The following is a 19150-nucleotide window of genomic DNA, read 5'->3' as shown; positions in this document are numbered from 1 at the left end:
AAATGTTCTTGTTTGTTTGTGTGTCATTTTATTTTCTGGGGTATAATTCTCAAAAGAAGATTTGTCACAGTTTGTCTCAGAAGCCATTTTTACTTAATGTAATGTACTGTATCTTCAAATAATAGGATTTAAGTCAGGACATGACATCAAACTGTAAGGTTGGATCGGTGTAATGGCTTGATTGGCTTGAGTTCCTGTTCACGCCCACTTTGGCATGACACTGTCCAGGAAGTAAACCTTTCCAGGAAGTTAATCTCTTGGGGTCTTCAAACTTCTTTCTAACAGAAGAAAGTTGGTCTAACTTGGGATGGCCTGCACATGTCTCCTAACATCACAGGTTTGTGTTGAATTAATGTTCTAACTTGAACAGCTTTGTCATTATCATGCTCTGTTTAGGTTGGATGTTTAGCCTGCTAGGAAGCACATGGGTCTGTGTGGATGGCAGAGTGGATCAATTGTTTGTTGAGGTGGTTGGTAAAAATAACTCAAATCTGGTTTAACGGAGTGATGTAGTAAACATCAAACAATGTGTTGCTCTGATGAGATTTGAAATTACATGCGGAGAAGATTCCCACGCTGTGGGATTGATTAAGTTTGAGGGTGTGTGTTTAGGTAATGACAGTGCCTGGAGCTTTTCCATGAATGTATGAATATTAACAAATGGACTTTCCTTCATGGAGTTAAATTCATTGTGTCAGAGAGTAGGAATATTTTTGGCACATTATCAGGTGTTGTATAACAACACTTTCATATTCTGTGCCTCTTCTGGGCTTTGGGCCTCGAACTCAGCAGTTAAAAAGACTTTGGAATGATCTTGTGTGTTTCTTATTATTGCATTGTCATTTTGAGAATATTTGCGGGTTAGGTTATTTATTTTCTGGATCTGTTATTTATTGCTCTAACTTTTATTATGGATACAATTAAATTCAGAGTCAAGGAAGAACTTTTTACATTTTAATTGATCATCTATATTCAGTCACATTTGAGAGTCTGATATGAATTACGTTTTTTCCCTGAAACATTAAGTCTCATAAAAAAATGTCCAGTGTTCAATAGACACCACAAGCACAGTCTGGGTTACTCAACAATGAATTCACAGTCAGAATATCAATAAATATTGATGTATGCCTTTTTTCATTAGTATTAGCACGGTGCACACGTGTGCAGACACATACGCTGTCAAAAGTCTCCCAGGGACATGCGGTCAGGGGAGGCATCATGAAAAGTAAAAAAACAAATAACAATAAAATAAACATTAATGTGTCCACTGGTTTGAGCTATTAATGTATTTTCTGTATGATTCCAATAATTTAGATACTTTTTTTTTCTGAGAAAACCCATTTCGGCCGCTTGTACCCGCGATCTTGTTCCTTCGGTCATGACCCAGCCTTCATGACCATAGGTGAGGGTAGGAACGAAGATCGACCGGTAGATCAAGAGCTTTGCCTTCTGGCTCAGCTCTCTTTTCGTGCGGTAAAGCGAATGCAATACTGCCCCCGCTGCTCCGATTCTCTCACTCCATCGTCCCCTCACTCGCGAACAAGACCCTGAGGTACTTGAACTCCTTCACTTGGGATAAGGGCTCATTCCCTACCCGGATTAGGCAATCCACCGGTTTCCTGCTGAGAGCCATGGCATTTACCTTTTTATTAAAGGTAAACCGTGCAACTATGTTATTCAGGAAGTTTGTATCAAACAAGTAGCCCTTCGTATTATCCAGTACCCTTGAAGTAGTTCTCGGCATCAAAAAGGTTGGTGACCCCTGGTCCATAGTCTTTCCCCACCCCTTGATCCAACTCACCACCAGATGGTGATCAGTCGACAGCTCCGCCCCTCTCTTCAGGCGCCAACAAGCTAGCTAAAAATCAGAGTCAAGTGCACTGTAGCAGTCAGTTTAGTTTAGTTTTTTTATCTGACTGACGATCAAAAATGGAAGATTATACAGTATATATCTAAATTTAAACAATTCTCAAAACTGGACTTTCAATCAAAGCAGGAGGTGATAAATAATGGAAGACCAACGCTGGAGCTAAAAGGTTTTCTTCAAACTTCGGGACAGAAGATGACTCGCTCTTTTCAAATGGAGTGGTACACCCAAAAAGACTGGCTGTGAGGCTGTCCTATGAAAAACCGCCATTACTGCTTTTCCTACCTTTTGTGCTCAACCTGTGACAATGTCTTAACTAATACGGGATTTTGTAACTTGACAAATTTACCAAGAAGCCTCAGCAAACATGAAAGATGTGGAATTGCGACGGCAAATTTAAAACGTGTGTGTGTGTGTGTGTGTGTGTGTGTGTGTGAGAAACGTGGATGCAATTTAATGAGACTTAGGATGTTACACCAGGAGCTCCAAATGTTGTATGAGGAGTGAGACCACATTTCTTGTCTTCAATCAAAAATTGTTTTAAAGTAAAACTTTGGTATTTTATTTTCTTCCAAATCAAATGAAAAGACTAAAATAATTGATAGATCCTACTAACAAGTATTGCTTAAAGCCAAACCTGGATACAGCTTATTCATCTGGGCCACAGAGCTCTATTGTTCTCAAACTATAGAAAATGCATCACTGGGTGACATGTTCCTTTAATTACAATAAACATGAGCACCATAGTTTATTTTGCGTAGATTCCACATGTGTCATCCTGCTGCTGTAAATACGCAATGGAGCACCAAATGCACTATTCAATTCAGTTTGAGTAACCAACTCATTTTAGGAAAAAGATTTAGGGTAGATTTTAAGGTTTGGGGAAGTGTTGACAGACATTGTTGGTTTTTAGTGTTTTCCAGGTAAAAGAATATAGAATAACATCAACCGTATAATTTAAACCACAGCCACATGCGATATTGCCGTTTTGATAACATTTTCAGTTTTTATCCAGAAGAGACCTTCCTGTGTTGTATATTCATGCTATTAATAGAAGGAAACATTTGGCTTTGGTTGTGCGTTAACTAACTCCGATTTTAAAAGAAGAAAAAAATAAAATAAGCAAATTCCTTCTTCGCAAAACAAAATAATAGTGAAGGCTAATGTTAGCATACTTAAAGTCATGGGATCCTCCCATGTTGGCTATTCCCAGCAAGGCACAGTCTAGACACTGCTGAATTTAAGGCCGGAATAAAACATAAAGCACAATTGAAATAAGTGTTCTTGATCTTAATGCACATTATCACTGTGTCCCAGGGATAAAACACTTAAAAGTCAGTCATGAAGAAGAGAAAGCTTGAGGGCTCTTTAGGCTGGGTACATGTCCGTGATGCACCCAGCTACTTTAGCTGTCATGCAGCAATATCTTAGAGCCTTCGCCGGGTGCACTGATGCTTGGCTTAAGCCATTTAGCAGCGCCCTGGTTAACTGAAACCGACAAAACTTCTGATTCCAGCCTGATCTTAGAATAACACCCCTGGCAAACTGTGAAGCTGTCTTTGCCCATTTCATCCAGCAGGGTCCCACAACTGCATTTGTAGCTGACAGAGATGCAGAAGAAGATGCCTTATGATGTTACAACTGCTACTCTGAGAATTAAATGAAATCTAAAACAATACGATAAAAAAAAAAAGACAAATTAGATCTGGCTGATGGTTGTAGAGAGGAAGAGGGGTGAGATTTGCACTATCGCTCCGTTTGTGCCAGAGTAGAGGGTGCAGAAGTGCCGTAACATGAATAAAATAAGATGGCATTTGGCCACTTAAAAGCCAATGGGTGCTCCAAAGGGTAAAGTGTTGGATGATTTCAAGTCGAATAAGGGTTGCTCTTTGCATAGAGCAGTTGCCCAGAATCATGCAGAGCAACAACACTGGGTGATGAGACGTTTACAGCTGAGTAGAAATGTGAACACTGGGCCTGTGAGGAGTCAAATTTGCTCATGACACTGGACAACATTTCACTGAACATTACAAACTCAATGTGAAAAAGAATGTAGGGCTTAAAGATGGCTGCTTGTGCAACACATAATCTTGAGCTGATGATTTTTGTTTTCTGTAACATGGCTCTAGAGCAGGGGTGTCAAACTCATTTTAGTTCAGGGGCCACATGCAGCACAATTTGATCTTAAGTGGGCCAGACCAGTAAAATCACAGCTTAATAACCTGTAAATAACAACAACTCCAAATTTTTCCTTTCGTTTTAGTGCAAGAAAGTACTTTCTGAAAATATTCAAACTTAAACAACCTGAAATTTCTTAAGAAAAAAAGGTGCAATTTCAGCAGCAGTATTAGTTTATCATTTACACATGTGCGCTACAACTTACAGATCAGTGTGTCTACAAAGGCTTTTACTTTATGATCAAAACAACTCATTTTTACACTTTGCAAAGTCATCCCGTGGGCCGGATTGGACCCTCTGGCGGGCCGGTTTTGGCCCGCGGGACGCATGTTTAGCACCCCTGCTCTAGATGGATATGTTTCTTGTAAGCCACTTGGTTTAACAAACAAACATGCTGCCTTTTTTACAGCTTAACATCTTCATCTTGAGCTTTTTCAGATCTTATAACCGCATCTCATGGTCTTTTTCAGCAGGCGGAGTTTGCTCAGTTGTCATCACGTGACCAAAGACCTAAAACTTGTCACAGCATGGCCAGAGTCCAATGGACGGCCGGACGAAGACCAAAGGTGCCACCCACACCTGCTAACGCTGAGGAAGACCATGAGATGCCGTTGTAATTGCCAAAGAAACGTGTAAGTGGACCTCGAGTTGAGTTTATTTTTTACTACTATTACAATTAATTAGCTTTATTCGTACAATTCTGTTTTAAAAGAAAATGTAATGTATTAATCATCACAAAGACATTTTTTTATTTAGTATCCCGAGAGCTTCCCACTATCATTTGCATTTACGTTAAATGTTTTGAATTGACTAGCATATCAACGACTCCGTCTCTTAGAAATTACATTTATATACAACTGACTGGCAAAATACGTTTTGAAGTAATCCGGTCTGTATTAAGTTTCCTATTAACATAATGATATGTTTGTTCATTAACATATCTGGCACGTCACACAATGTTCTTACTGAACGTGTTAGTAAAATGAGTTTTCCACCAAAATATCCAATCTAGCAATACAGTATTCACTCTAAAGGACGGCAATATTAAACGTGTTTATGGTGATCTAAGGTCATTTCTATTTCTCTACTGATATCAGTGTTGTCTGTAGCATCCCGCAGATTCTCACCATCACAGTACAGCACATGCAGACAATTTGTAAAACAAATGCAATTTATAAAGGCCAGTGTTTCATCACAGCATGCTCATACTAACAAGTTAATTAAGCATAGTCCTCTGCACATGAACTTTAAGCTTGTATTAGCAGTCAAAAGAGATCTGCCGTTAGGTGCACCGAGCTAATTATGTGATGATAAATCTTCTATGGCATGAGGTAATTTCTCAGTGCTCTTTAAAGATAGTAGGGAATATGGCGGATAACTGCTTGAAGCCTTTGCGAGTCAGCAGCGGCTAAGCTAAATGTGGCAGCAAGTGTCAGGCCAAATCAATACACGCTTCCCAGGATTCCTTTGGTGCCATAATCCAGGTTGTGGTGGGCACTGACCCCGGGGAGGCTTGGCCTCTTGTTATCTTGCCCCGTTTTTTCAAAAGCAGCTGCACTTACGGATATGACAGCGTTGAGTACAAGCTAATTACCTTTAAAAAAAGAAAGAACATTGTGCTATAAACCGCTTAGCTAATATCTGAGACGCGTTAAATCCTCTCCTCCCAACATTGCGAAGAGCTGGCTAGCCCTTGGGAAGTGGGATGTGCAGAATTTACATGAAGGTGTTTCTAATAAATTGTACATGACATCGAGTTTACCTAGCATATCTAATTTTCCCTAGCTGTGAACTCTTAATGTGGATCATTTATGTGTCATATATTCACTTTGGATATCGAGTTTTGGGCAACTATTTCACCTCGCCAATTCATAGTTTAACCAGAATAAACTGCATTTTGCAAATCTGTCTTTGACAGAGCCCCCCCCTCCCCGGCGTCTTCCAGCTGATTTCACATATCCCATTAAATCCTAATCTTGTATTATCTGCCCTAAAATAACGAGAGATAATCCCGACATCAGGCTAATCAGCCATGAAATTGAGGAATCTCCATGTATGGATTCCACCGCAGAAAGTTTAACACAGGATGTGCTGTGTGTGCAACAATGGCACAATTGGTATAGTTTGCACTGAAATAAAAGTAAAATTTTCTAAAGGTCACTTTTCTTTTTTCTTACACAGTTGGAGGTGTGTGGAGGATTTCCAGAACATCAAATCTTCCTTTTTTTTTTTGTTGTAAGCGGCACTCACTTACTTAAGCCATCAGCCGGTCATTAAAAATGTAAAATTAACATCTTTTAAAAGTGGAACCTGATTCGCTTCTGTGCTCGGGAGGCAGTGAGGCGCGACGCTCGCATATGAAATGCTTTCGGTCATCCCCCTGGCAACAAGGGGAAGGGAGAAAAAGGTGCATTGAGTGAAACGAGAGCAGATTGCGTTTTATACTTTATTTAGAGAGTTATTCTAGACACTGAGTCACAGACGCCCTGCCATCACAGAAATCCTTCCTGCTCAATTGAGGCTGTTGAAGGGAAATGTTGAAGGCTCGGGTCCCCGTCGGGAAGTATTTTTTTTATACGGCAAATAACATAAATAGATGCGCTATGAGTGTCAACTTCTTCCTTTTTTCTTGATGTAACAAGGAAAGGGGAGAGCGCAGAGCTACTAGAAGTGCGTGTTAAGTTTAATGCATCTGTTAACAGCCAGGATCCTTTATGAAATGTGCTCTCGTTTCACACTAATGTTAGGCCATGGGGCTCGGCCATAAACCTTTTACTTGTATTAATGCGTTTCAGATGTGCGTGGGGTGTAATCTGCTCCATATTGTCAATTGTCCTGCACAAACACTGTATCCAGTTCCTTCATGTAGCTTAAACTCCGTGTTGTATGTACAAGAGCACCGACCCACAATTAGCTTCGTATCGCTGGCTAATATTGGCCAATCGCAGATCACACAGCGTATCATGGATCTATACCTGCATATAATTAACAAACTGATAATATCGCAACAACTGTTGTACTGGTTACCATGAAACGTTGCTTATGTTAGCGATGTTATGACTTTTCCACGTCGTGCCATGAAGAAGTTGATGTTTTTTGGTTTTCAGTAAAATGTGGAATACTTGGGTTTATGACCAAATACCTGCAACATTAACGGAATCAGCCTCAAACGCACTTTGCAATTTGGGCTAATAAGCTAATAGCGTGTTAGCATGCCGATGTTAGCATTTAGCTTAAAGCCACATGGCTCTTAGTCTTGCTCAGTATGTGAATCTTGGTCACAATTCTTCAAATTTGAAAAATGACTTCTTAGCACAAGGTTTGAAAAGCTGTCATTTATTCTTGTGCTGTGAAAGTTTTCTCAAACTGCCACTTTCAAGGTCGATAGTGAACCTTCCCAGCTCATCTTTTAAGAAATTATTTGAAAGGATCCTATCAAAAGTGTCAGAATGTTTTTAGTAATAAAAATGCTTTGTAAAACGCACAGTGCAAACCAGTAGGTTACCCTACACTGTGACCTTAATGATAGGAAAATGCATTCTTCTAATCTCATAGTTTTAACCACTCATTAGCCGAATCTTCACATTTCATCACAGCTTCCGAAATCTCCTTTTTAACTTAAGGGGCAACTTTCTCGCTGAGAATTTAAAGGCACAAATCATTTCCCCTTTTTTTCATCATCAATCATAATTACGCCACCATTTCTTCACCTTGGATCAATTTGTGCCATTGAGATCAAACAGCAGTGTTAATAGGTGCCCTGATTTCTCTAAAGGTAATCTATATCATGTGGTGCGAGCAGTGGCCTTTCAAGCCTCACGTTAGCTCATGCTGCATATTGTTTGTCACTGAAACCCTGCAGCTAAAATGTAAATGTATTCTTTGTTCCCATTTGTGTGGTTGATCCCACGCTCGGTCAGTCATTTAGAGAATTATGGCTGAAATGTGCAAAAAAAACCCTAAAATGATTTATTTTTATGAGTTATACTCAACACTGTATATAAGTATTTTTTTAAAGCTTATATTCAACAGGGCATACTAAGTTTTGCGTGATGGAAAGATCCTATTTGTGTTCGACAAGGGAACATGCTCTAATCATCATTGTTTCAGTCGCAAAGCAAACTTGGTCTTCAAAGGTTTCACCCGTGGTGCAATTACACCAAATTACTCTCACCATTTGGAGTCGGTCAGGGGCTCTGTTTCAACCCATGCTGCCTGTAAACAGGATGTTTCCAAAATGTTATGAATGGATTTAATTTGAAACTTTGGGGAAACGGTGGTTATGAATAAATAAGATGCCAGTCATTCCAGTTGGACTAAAGGGGGTGTAGCAGTGGGATAGAGGACATATTCATACAAACAGCTGATAGAAGGCAGCCTCAAAACCATGTTTGACCATGACAACTAAAACTGATTTAAAAAAAAGAAATAAACGTCTGTAAACATTATTCTTTCATTTCCTTCGTTACCAAGCGTAAAACAGCAGACATGCTGTCCGCCAACTTTGACGTGGGATTGTTTTCACCGTAAAACAGGAAAGCTAGTGAAACCAAATGAAAGTAGTAAAATAAAGAATTCACTTTTATTAAAAACCATGTATAAATAAGTGTAGCTTCGAAAACGTGACACTTTGAAAGCCCTGATTAACACTCGATGAATACCGTTGTGAACAAAATGCTTAAAAGCGACTTTTAGTTTAAGCAAATATAAAAAAAAAATCCAAACAATTTTGAAATATTACATATGAGCTGGCATATCCTGCACATCACTGGCAGATTGATGTGCGTGATCTAGTCCTTTCTGCATGTTTTCAGGCTTTTTATAAATACTTTTGAAAGACTTTCGAAATAAAACTGGCGGCTGCTTTTCGTGACATTTGAATGGATGATGATGGAAACCAGCAGAATGCATAGACAACATAAAACAAACAGTCCGGTTGAAGTAAACACCGGCGGTTTACTTCTCTCCAATTTGCCCGAGTTGGACAAAACACTTGGACAATGAGTTAAAGATCAACTGTTGGACTCCACTGCGATCAGCATCCCAAATTGCATAAAACCACATCATAAACTCACAATGCTAAAACAAAAAAAGAGCATTAGCATCTCCATACCCAGGAGATGTAACACTATAGTGTTGGGAAATACTGTAAGAAACAGACTGTGAAGATGAAAGGGCATGAGCCCATCACTGTTCCTTACATAATGTGTTTGTAGTTAGCATGAGGCGGTTGTTTCTCACCCCGATGTACTGTAGTTTAAGCACCCTGTCACTTCAAACTAGCGTGATCTGAAATCTTTTTTGGGCGACTGCTGAGAATGCTAATGCCTTGGAAGTTGTATCCTGTGGCTCTTTTGGCTCAAATCAAACCCAGAGAGGCAAAAGGAAGAGCCACAGCAGCGCTTGAGAGAGGCCGGTAATATAATCCTACAACAAGCTCGTCTGGGATCACAGAGTCCCGACACTCCAAACACTATTCGTTTTTCATCGCTCGTCATAAATGAGTAAGAATCAAAACGATACAGATTGTTGAAGTTCGGGACTAAGAGACCGCAGAGTCTTTAGTGGTCGATCCGTACTTGTTTACATGTTGCTGGAGTAGGGTTTTGAAGCTGAAAGTTATTCCATTGTTTTCTTCAATTACTTGAAATATTGAAATGCTTAAAAGGATTATGAATAATGATTTGTGACTGACTGACGGGACCAAGTCGGACTTGGTCTGTTCCAGTCTGGGTCAGTTGGGGTTGACAGTTGGCAGGTAGAATCTATACGGTGCGTGATACGGAAAGATTCTCATTTTAAGGGTTAGGGTTAGGGTTAGATCCAGTCGCTGCCAGTCGTTCAAATGGCGATTGTGACTTGGAACGCGTGTTGATATTTGCGACTGAAAGGGGCAACAGATGGCGTCACTTGTGTCTCGCCCTCAAGGGGGATATACCGGTAATTAAACCCTTTTCCCTAAAGTTGGCTTGATTTTATAAAGCTCACTCACCTTCAATTCTCTCTGTAGGCTATGCAGTCTAAGTTGCCGACGCCTATCTACCCACCATATCTCACCAGAATGTTTACAACATATACAACGGTGCAAACAATCTTTACATGTGCTTTGTTTGGTCTTTGTAGTTCTTAGATAGTCTTCACGGTTCTCTCGGGCTTTAGCCGCCTGCTGACTGTATGATGATGGTCAGGGGTGTGAAACTTTCGGTATCTCACGATTAAATGTCTATTCTCGGGGTCACGATTCGATTAAAAATTGATTCTCTATTGAAAAACAATTCCTGATTTGAAATTATAGCATTAAAGAGTAAGGTGTGTCTAAGATTATGGAGTTTTTATGTTTGAGAAAGTTATTTAAACTGATTACAATAATGTAAATATGTTTATGCATGCTAAACTTGCATGAATAAGCATTTTTTACTATGTTTTTTTAGTTTTTCTCAGTGACTTCAAGAATACGAACTTTAAGTTATACAAAAAATAAAAATACTTCCTATTACATAAATAATATCCGTTGGCTTAGGCTAGCTGCCTTTTTTATTTCTCAGAAACATGCCAATTTAAAAAAATGCTGATGAATAACCACATATATTTGAACTTTATCACCAGAACTTTAAAACAATGCTGCTATAAGCAAAATAATATGGCATGGCACTGTTCTTTCAGTAAGTTTAATATTTGACATGCTTAATTTTCTCTTGAATTTCACAAATTTATTGCAAGATAAAGATTTCAGCCTCAAGCAGCAGACGGCGAGGACATTTTCCACATAACCACATAGTTGACAATGAGGATTCTTTTTTAATTATTAATTTAACATCTGGTAAAACATTCATGAGCAGCCAAGCAAAGTTTGGTCCACATATTCAGAAAACCACTTGAAAATATGAACAACATTAACATGACAGCATGCTCTTTTTTTTTACTATTTTGTTTTTATCGCACATTCACATATACAGCAGAAAACATTATTGTTCTGTTTGCATCGGCTCCTGGCATAAAAGATATCTGTCAGAACAGCTTTAGTGTTTTACAGCTCAGAGGAAATACAATGAATTGTATGCACTTGATTGTCACTGTTTATCAGTATCAGAATCATTTCCACTTTTACTCCAAAAACTATGACACATGCAAGCAATGCTTGTGAAGTTCGCACCAGGGTGCAATAAAAAAAAAAAAAGGAAACCTATAGGGCGTGTTATGTGTATTTTTGCATCTGGTAGTACTTTTAAAAGCACAACACAACCAACATTTACTTAATTTGCCCATTTACTGTTGATTTATGAACATTTTCTAGCAAAGGTTCAACCGTTATCGCTCAGCATTTTAATCAAGCAGTCTCCTTGTAGCTTGTTAATAACCTGTTATAAACCAGTTACGTTTGATATCCTTATTCCCCTCACAACTCATGAATAACTGGTTTCTAATTTCCAAATGTGTGGGCATTTAATGAGGCCTGAGATATTTTATTCTCCTGCTATAACGCTGTCTACAAAATTGTGCGCCGCTGAGTGTAATCATGCAACGCTATCTGGCACAGACACTCTCTGGCAGCAGCGAGGCAAAACCTGCAGCCCAGAACTGCTCCACTTAAGGGAGGCTGATGTGAGAGGAGCAGACAGGCGAGAGTGGAAGGCCCTCCAGTCATGCAAAATGCAAAAGAAATATGACTTTATTACAGCTCCCTAATGGTGACATAACAATCTGTTCAGCCACTTTCCTCTAAATCTCAAAGCATTTTTGGAGAGTGCTTCGGTCTACAGGAGAGGATGGGATTGAAAATCTCTGGGTATGAATGAGTTTGAACACAATCGAGTTGACAAGCTCCCATCTCCAGCAGCTTTTATTTAATTTATTAATTGTTCCTCATGTCAGAGGGGTAAATAAAGAGAAGGAAAACAATAGACAACAAGATATGTTGTGAAACGGTTCCTATATGAGATGAGATTATTACAAGTCAGAGTTTAGTAGTAGGATAAATAATGGGGGCACCCTCGTAAAGCTAGCTACCTAATCAATAAAGAGAAAAAATTACAAGTATGGTAAAAATAAAATAAATAAAACTGCACATCTGTACAGGATGTTACAAGTTGACTCATCAAAAAAAATAGATATTTAATTGTTAAATGAGAAAAATGTTTAAGTTAATAGCTCATCGCAACCGCACATGCACCATTTGAAAATGATGTAAGTAGTTTAGTAATTTGCGTCAAATAAAAAACACCCCCTCCCAATAAGAAATCTGTAACACGAAGTCAATGTTGGGCTGAATGAATGAAACTGATTAACAGGCTAGTTGTTTGAGATGTATTTACAGCGTGTAAAACGAAAGTTACGTATGTAACTATGGTTCTATGAATCGTCCCATGTAGGAGCCCTTGGGGCCCTCAGAGCTCCCTTAAGAAGAGGGATACCAGCCTGTGGCTCCCCACTATGTTATTGTCAACCTTAGTATATTGCAAGAAAATAGCAGCCACATACACCCCAATGGTAGCAGGAGACCGGCCACCATGTAGGAGGGACTGCAGAAACTCAACGATAGTAGGCACAGAGCAAAGTACTGGGTCCCTGTTTCGATCTGTACACCAGTCAGAACACAGCTTCCATCTATCCTCGTACCGCCGACGAGTAGACAGTGCTCTAACATTCAGAATAGTAATTTTGACAGGCTCTATGCATTTACACAGCAGTGGTTTCAGGTCCAGTGGACAAACCCACAGCTGAAGGTGGCAGGGATCAGGATGTCTTGGGCAGACCACTGTCCCCGAGCCGTCCTGTTCTGTCACACCTCTCCCCATCCAGAGAGGCTGCCATCTGTGGTAACAGTTTCTCTGCGGGAAGGAACAGAACCCAAAGCGGGGAAACAAAGTAGGGCAAAGACTGACCTCCTCGGAAGAGGGGCAGAAGTTTAAGGATGTCGTCCATGCGTTGAGTTGATGGACAGGCCCTCATAGTGGCTGTGTCCAGAGCGACACCAATGAAGGTCAGGCTCTGAGAGGGATAAAAAAAAAAAACTCTTCAAGTTCACCTTGAGACCCAGCTGGGCCACGTGAGAGAGAAGGAGAGCCGTGTCCCGGGTCAACTGAAACCAGGATGGAGTACAAATCAACCAGTCGTCTAGGTACGGCAGAATCTTTATGCCCCGAGACTGCAGGGGCAAGAGGGTTGCTGCGACACACCTGGTGAACACCCGTGGGGAGAGGCAGAGTCCAAATGGAAGCACCCTGAACTGCAAATGACGGCCTTGGAAGGCAAAACAAAGAAACTGCCTGTGAGGCACAATAGGGAATGGTCACTTTGACCCGGCAGAAGGCAGGGGGCCAGCGTCGGAACTGAAGCTTGTACCCCTGGGCTAAGGTGGAAACCACCCATGGGTCTGAAGCTTGAGCTTCCAAGTAGCTGAGCTGCTGCTGGGGAAAAAAACCGACAGCTGGCTCCGAGGCCCCAATCCCAGCCCCCCCCGGCCCCGGGGGGCGACGACGACGGTTAGATCCCAACCCACCGCGGCTGCCCAGTGGGGGCGTGAGCATAGCCGCTATGGTAGTGGGCCGGCCTTCTGAGGCCCTGGTGCCTACTGGAGTGGACTGGTGGCTGGGGACGGCCTCGGGGGGCAGCTATTTGGAACCCCTAGGCCTGTCAGGAGGGGCCTCAGACAAAGGTGATATCGCCAGCCACACTTGGTGGCGAGTCTGAACCAAAGTGGACATCAGGCATCCAAGTTCTCCTGACACTAAGGCAAATGCTTGTAGTGAAGCATCACTGACGCTGGTGTAGGAAGCGCCGGGAGCATCCTGCTGCAGGGAGGGTGAGAATGAGATGAGAGAGGGTGTTGCTGATACGGCCCATACACGCCGCTGTATCATAAGCCCTATAGAGTAGATCATCAGTGACCTGACATTGGGGTCGAGGGCACCTGGCATTCTGCCTCAGCTTCATCAGGGGAAACTATGAGGGAAGCGATGGTATGCTCAACAGCTGGTATGTAGTAAAGGCCAAATCTTCCCGTATCCTGTTTGGCCGAAGGTGGTGGGTGCCAGAGTGCACCTGAAGAAAGCACTAGCAGACGTCGATTCTGACTTCCGTACATCCAGCTGCAGGCAAGCCAGCGCCATGCGAATGACAGCCCACATGGAGTTGTTCTCTGCCTCCTCCAAGGAGCAACAAGCCGAGTAACAGGAGCCAGGCCCGATTCTGGCTAAGCACAGGAGGGCTTCTTTTCGTCGCACTCATTAAATTGAGTGGCTGAAGCTGCCATCGAGACAATATCCACCTCTGGATTTAAGTTGCACGGATCCTCCAAGAGGCCCTCCCTCAGATGCTCGAGGCCAAGGCAAGAGGGGCAAAGGTCATGGCCATCCTCTGGTTTGAAGAGGAGCCATACAGGTGTTACAGCCGTGGCGACCACGCAGTAGAAAAAAACTCACCAGTTGCTGAGGGCTGCTGCGAGGGTACTCCTTGTAGAGAACCAGGCCAGGGAGCAGTATCTGCAGTGAGAGGGGAGGAGAGCGCTCCCTTCACTGATGCTGTTTGTAGGTTAGCGTGAGCTAGCGCACACTGCTAACTTGTAGAAACACCAGCCAGGGGGCAGTATGTGCAGTGAGAGGGGAGGAGAGAGCGCTCCCTTCCCTGATGCCGTTTGTAGGTTAGCGCACACTGCTAACTTGTAGAAACACCAGGCCAGGGAGCACCATATGCAGTGAGAGGGGAGGAGAGTACTCCCTTCACTGATGCTGTTTATAGGTTAGCGTGAGCCACTCCAATCACACTGCTAACTTATAGAAACCCAGCGTAGGAGATACTGTACGCCCACAGTTTAAATGACGGCAAGCTCCTGCTAGCAGTCCACCAGTCAGATTTGAGCGCTTCTTCTAGAGCACTCCACTAACTGAAGTGAAAAAACAGCGGCAACAGTAATGTTTACACCACATATTAGCAGCTAGAATCACGAGCGTTGGCCAACACTGAGCGACACGCTCCAATTGGCAAACATACATTTTTAGCTCGTTGCAAAACTTAACGATCTCACCACCGATGAACTTGACCGGCTCCGCCAGTACGAAGGTCCAAAATCGGTGACACACAGTTCCCTGTTGGAGATGGACAGCCCGTCGCAGCCTCTGGAGGGCGAGTAACCCGCAGCTCCGACAAACGCGGTCGCGAGGCTACAGCGACAAACTTTTAAGTAATAGTATATCTCCTGATTAGCTCAAGCTAATGCTCAGAGTACTGACCTGCGTCTTAGCGAGAAGAAATTAAGGACTGATCTCGTCGATGACACTGGATCTTATACATGATCGGGGTCATCCGGGGTCACACGTGACTTTGTCGATATAAATATTCGACCTGTGCATGCGCGAAACGGAACGTATTCAGTGTTAAGCACTGCCTTTGGCGGTCAGTAAGGATGATATAGATCCATGAATTGTCATTTTTAAAGTTTGTATGTCTAGAAATTGGTGGTTCATTGTATCATTTGTTCATATCTATAGTGATATACACTATAAAAGTGTCTCCAAAAGAAAAATATGCTTTGAACCTTAGATGAAACTATTATTAGATATATTGATACAGAATAAAATTACAATGGATACTTAGGATTTTTTCCTTTCCCCCTGAAAAAGTACATATATGAACAATAAAAAGTCCTTAGTTTTAGTTTCTTTTCTCTACATTGGAATTCTGATGAAAACCCACAGATATTGGTTAAACCCTTTTGAGAGCAACACAAGCAACTATTTCCCTATTTGATGCCTGCTCATAAATCTTTAACAAAGAACATTTTGCAGCTATCTATTTGTGGATATAAGAGAATAAAATAAATACAAACTCTTTCTGTTTTTCTCTCTTGTAGGGTTGTGGAATTAAAGTGGTGAATAATGCATGGATGAAAGCATCTGTCTCTCTGAGTTGCCTCTTCTGGACAGCAGGGAATCTGAATTCAAGTAAGCACAGATATGTATGTGGTGTTGTTTGATTTCAGAATAAAACGCTGCTATAAAGTGGCTTCACCACTTGCCTGAATTGAAAAGCACTTTAGACAAAATAACCCAGGAAGTTACCTTTTGGCTTTGTAGTTTCTAACTCATTTGGTCTTTTAATGACCCACTAATGTTATAGTTATAGTGATTTTACTATACTGTGAAAGAGAAAAGCCTAAGAGCAAAATTTAGACAGACGTTAAAACTAGGGAATATATTGTGATGGGATCACAGCAGCTGCGACGCAAAATCGGGCCAAGGGCGTAAAATGTGGGGCCAATGGCCTCCATCCCACTTCCTGTCCCCCTACTTCCAGTATTTGAACTAAATTCTTAACCATTAAAGGTACAGTACCGTGTTTTTACACATTAAGGTCAGTTTGTGTGTGATGTTGAAAGTGTGTGAAAACAGTGTCTTCTTGAGACTGGAGAATCTCTGTTGACGCTAATGATGTCATAGTGGTGTCAGGTCTGAGCAGATGGAGAATTTATTATTCTAGTGCGTCTTTATCAATGTATTTAGAACATGTTACACTACCAAGCTACAAATTGTGGCAGTCTCGTACAATGTTTACAACCTGTGAAATGTGACGCCACGTTATTTTTTTTAGGGCTTGATACATTTATTTGAGCACAAACGATTAGGCTTAAAGACACATTTTTAACAGAATCACTGCGTAACATATCGCACGCCTAATGTTTGAATTACATGGACGTTTGCCAGACACGGATGGTCTAACAAAAAGACGCTATAAATTGCATTATGGGAAATGTAGTCCCCTTACTTTTAACATCGGGCAGATGATGGAAGTGTAATACTTACTTTATAATTCCGTTAGTTGTTGATGTTTTAAAGGCACAACTAAACCTCTAGCCACAATATCTTATTTTTTTTATCAATACGATATCAGTTCTTTTAAAAAATGAATATTCATCTTTAAAACTGTTTTCAGTGGCAAACATTTCTGTGCCTAGAAAGATATATTCTGTGATATTTCAAAAGCCTGCATTGTTAGTTTCTTAACTTTTAAAATTATGGGAAAATAATCTCTGATAAAACAAAAAAAAACAGCTTCAGTATTTGTTTGTAATAGATTTACAGGTCTAATGGGAAATGTTTTAAAGAACATAGTGTTTTTTGACATCCAGCTGAATTGACTCAGACATTTGTTGACAGTCTAAAGTGGCTGTGAACTGTGGCCTTTGCTGCACATCATTCATCTCAGCTGATGAGTAATGTCGACAACCGCGTTAATAGTGGCTTGGATCGCAGATGACAGCTTTTGTAAGTGTCTTTTTGAGCGTCGGATCATGACGAGAGTTCAACCTCAGGCTGCTGTCGTGTTGGATCCACTTGTCGGCTGAGACGTGCTGTGGAGAGGATCTTCCAGACTTCCTCATAAGTTTGAGCAGATATCATAGTCCTTAATTACTTTTGTTGACTTCTTGGCATTTTTCACAATATAGATGGTTGTTTTCTGCACACGGCATGGCTGATTTCTCCTTGTGCGGTAATTAACAGAACAGTTAGTCGTGTTGCACCATCTGTATCTGCATATCACCCAGAGCCACTGGGTTTGTTTCGGATGAGCGGTTCAAACTGAAATAGCTGAACTGTTACAAATTGTGTTTCACTTGGGATTCCAGCATGCGCCAAGTGGCTGGTCGTAGAGCTGCATCACGGTTTTGCTCTAATGTGACCAGTGCTGCTTCAGAGACTCTCCCTTTTTAGAGTGCAAGTGGAGCGGTAAACTGTTGATTTAATTCTTTACTCTGAAAACAATCGTGTTGCAGCAATCGTCTCAATTATTATCAAACTGTGCGACACACTCGTGTTTGATTGAGGGTATTCAGCTGAGTGAATCTCAGTGGGTAAACAGGTAGTCATTCAATATGAACGATTGACATCGCTGGCTTTTTGTGTCACACAGTTGAGATAAAAGCTACTAAACTTTAATAATTGTCAGTCAAGATGTAAGAACACACACTGAAATTCTTAATATTAAGTGGTTTTGCATCGACCACAATGACCAAACTCCTTCTTTTCTTTTATCCGTGAAATCTGATCCAGCAGTCACCCGGGATCAGACCGCCGTGCTGTGGTTTGCACCGCTGGCTGAATTCGAGCTAACTGCTAATTGGAGGGGGGAAAAAAACACAACAAAAAGTGTTTTTTCTTGTTTCTCCCAATTTGAATTTAGTCCAATAAACAAACTATCGAAATGTACATGGACCCTGTATTGACAAACAGCTCTTCTTCTTCGTCTGCTCACCACTTTGATTGACTGTCGCCTCTCAAATGGTGTTACAAGACGGGAGGGGTCGGGGTCTCAGCAACACAATACAGAGGAGTCTTTACATACTGTCACCTCTTCACATTCTGTTGATAATGTTAGTTCATTTTTGGAATGTTTTAAACAAAATTTCTGGTCATATCCTACACATTTCATCGTAGATACTAAAGAATAATGTGATTTAGCACAAATCCGAACCCTTTTTGTACAAATTGTGTGCAAAGTGTTGACCTTATGATTATCTGAAGCGAGGGTTGAAAAGGACATATTGTGTTGTACAGATTGTTAAGGCCCCCTGAGGCAAATGTGTAAATATTGAGCTATATAAATTAAATTAACTTGACTATGTTAATTATAGTGTATTTCTACTTTGCACAACAGCATACCTTTTTTTAATTTGTCCCTGCATATCCTCTTTGTTCTTTTTTCACATTTTATTCTTCTTTACTTTTAGAAACTGGTGTCATTTCAACACTTTGTTGTTTGATAGCTGTAAAATATCTTCATAAGAAATTAGTTAGATGAATTACTAGTTCAAATGAGATTCTCAGGCTAGTTTTTTTTTTTTTGCAAAGATTGCAGAGACTGGTAAATCTAAAACTATGTTGTTAAAATCTATGGGTGAATTTCCAGATTACTTTATTGTCCATTAGATTTGCATAATATGGAAATGTGTCTTTGGCACTGGCATATAAAACAACACACATACACAGCTGTGGCTCATGTAGAGTGGTCCAGTGGCCTGTTCGACCCCAGTCCTGCAGTCAGCATGTCAAAGTGTCCTTGGGCAAGATACTGAACCCCAAATTGCTCCCGATGGCCAATGGTGTGTGTTAA

General features: G+C 41.0%; 1 long non-coding RNA gene across 1 annotated transcript; it reads left to right on the top strand.

Annotated features, from left to right (window-relative positions):
- Nucleotides 1-215: 215 nt before the first annotated feature.
- LOC115023724 (uncharacterized) lies at nt 216-8250 on the top strand. The gene is made up of 3 exons (XR_003834036.1): nt 216-337; nt 4516-4677; nt 6227-8250. It is a non-coding gene; the product is annotated as an uncharacterized LOC115023724 (long non-coding RNA).
- Nucleotides 8251-19150: the final 10900 nt, after the last annotated feature.

This window comes from Cottoperca gobio, chromosome 18, assembly GCF_900634415.1.
Source record: "Cottoperca gobio chromosome 18, fCotGob3.1, whole genome shotgun sequence".
NCBI classification, from domain to species: Eukaryota; Metazoa; Chordata; class Actinopteri; order Perciformes; family Bovichtidae; genus Cottoperca; species Cottoperca gobio.
The sequence above is the reverse complement of the archived record's forward strand: the minus strand, read 5'-3'. Positions and strand labels throughout refer to the sequence as shown.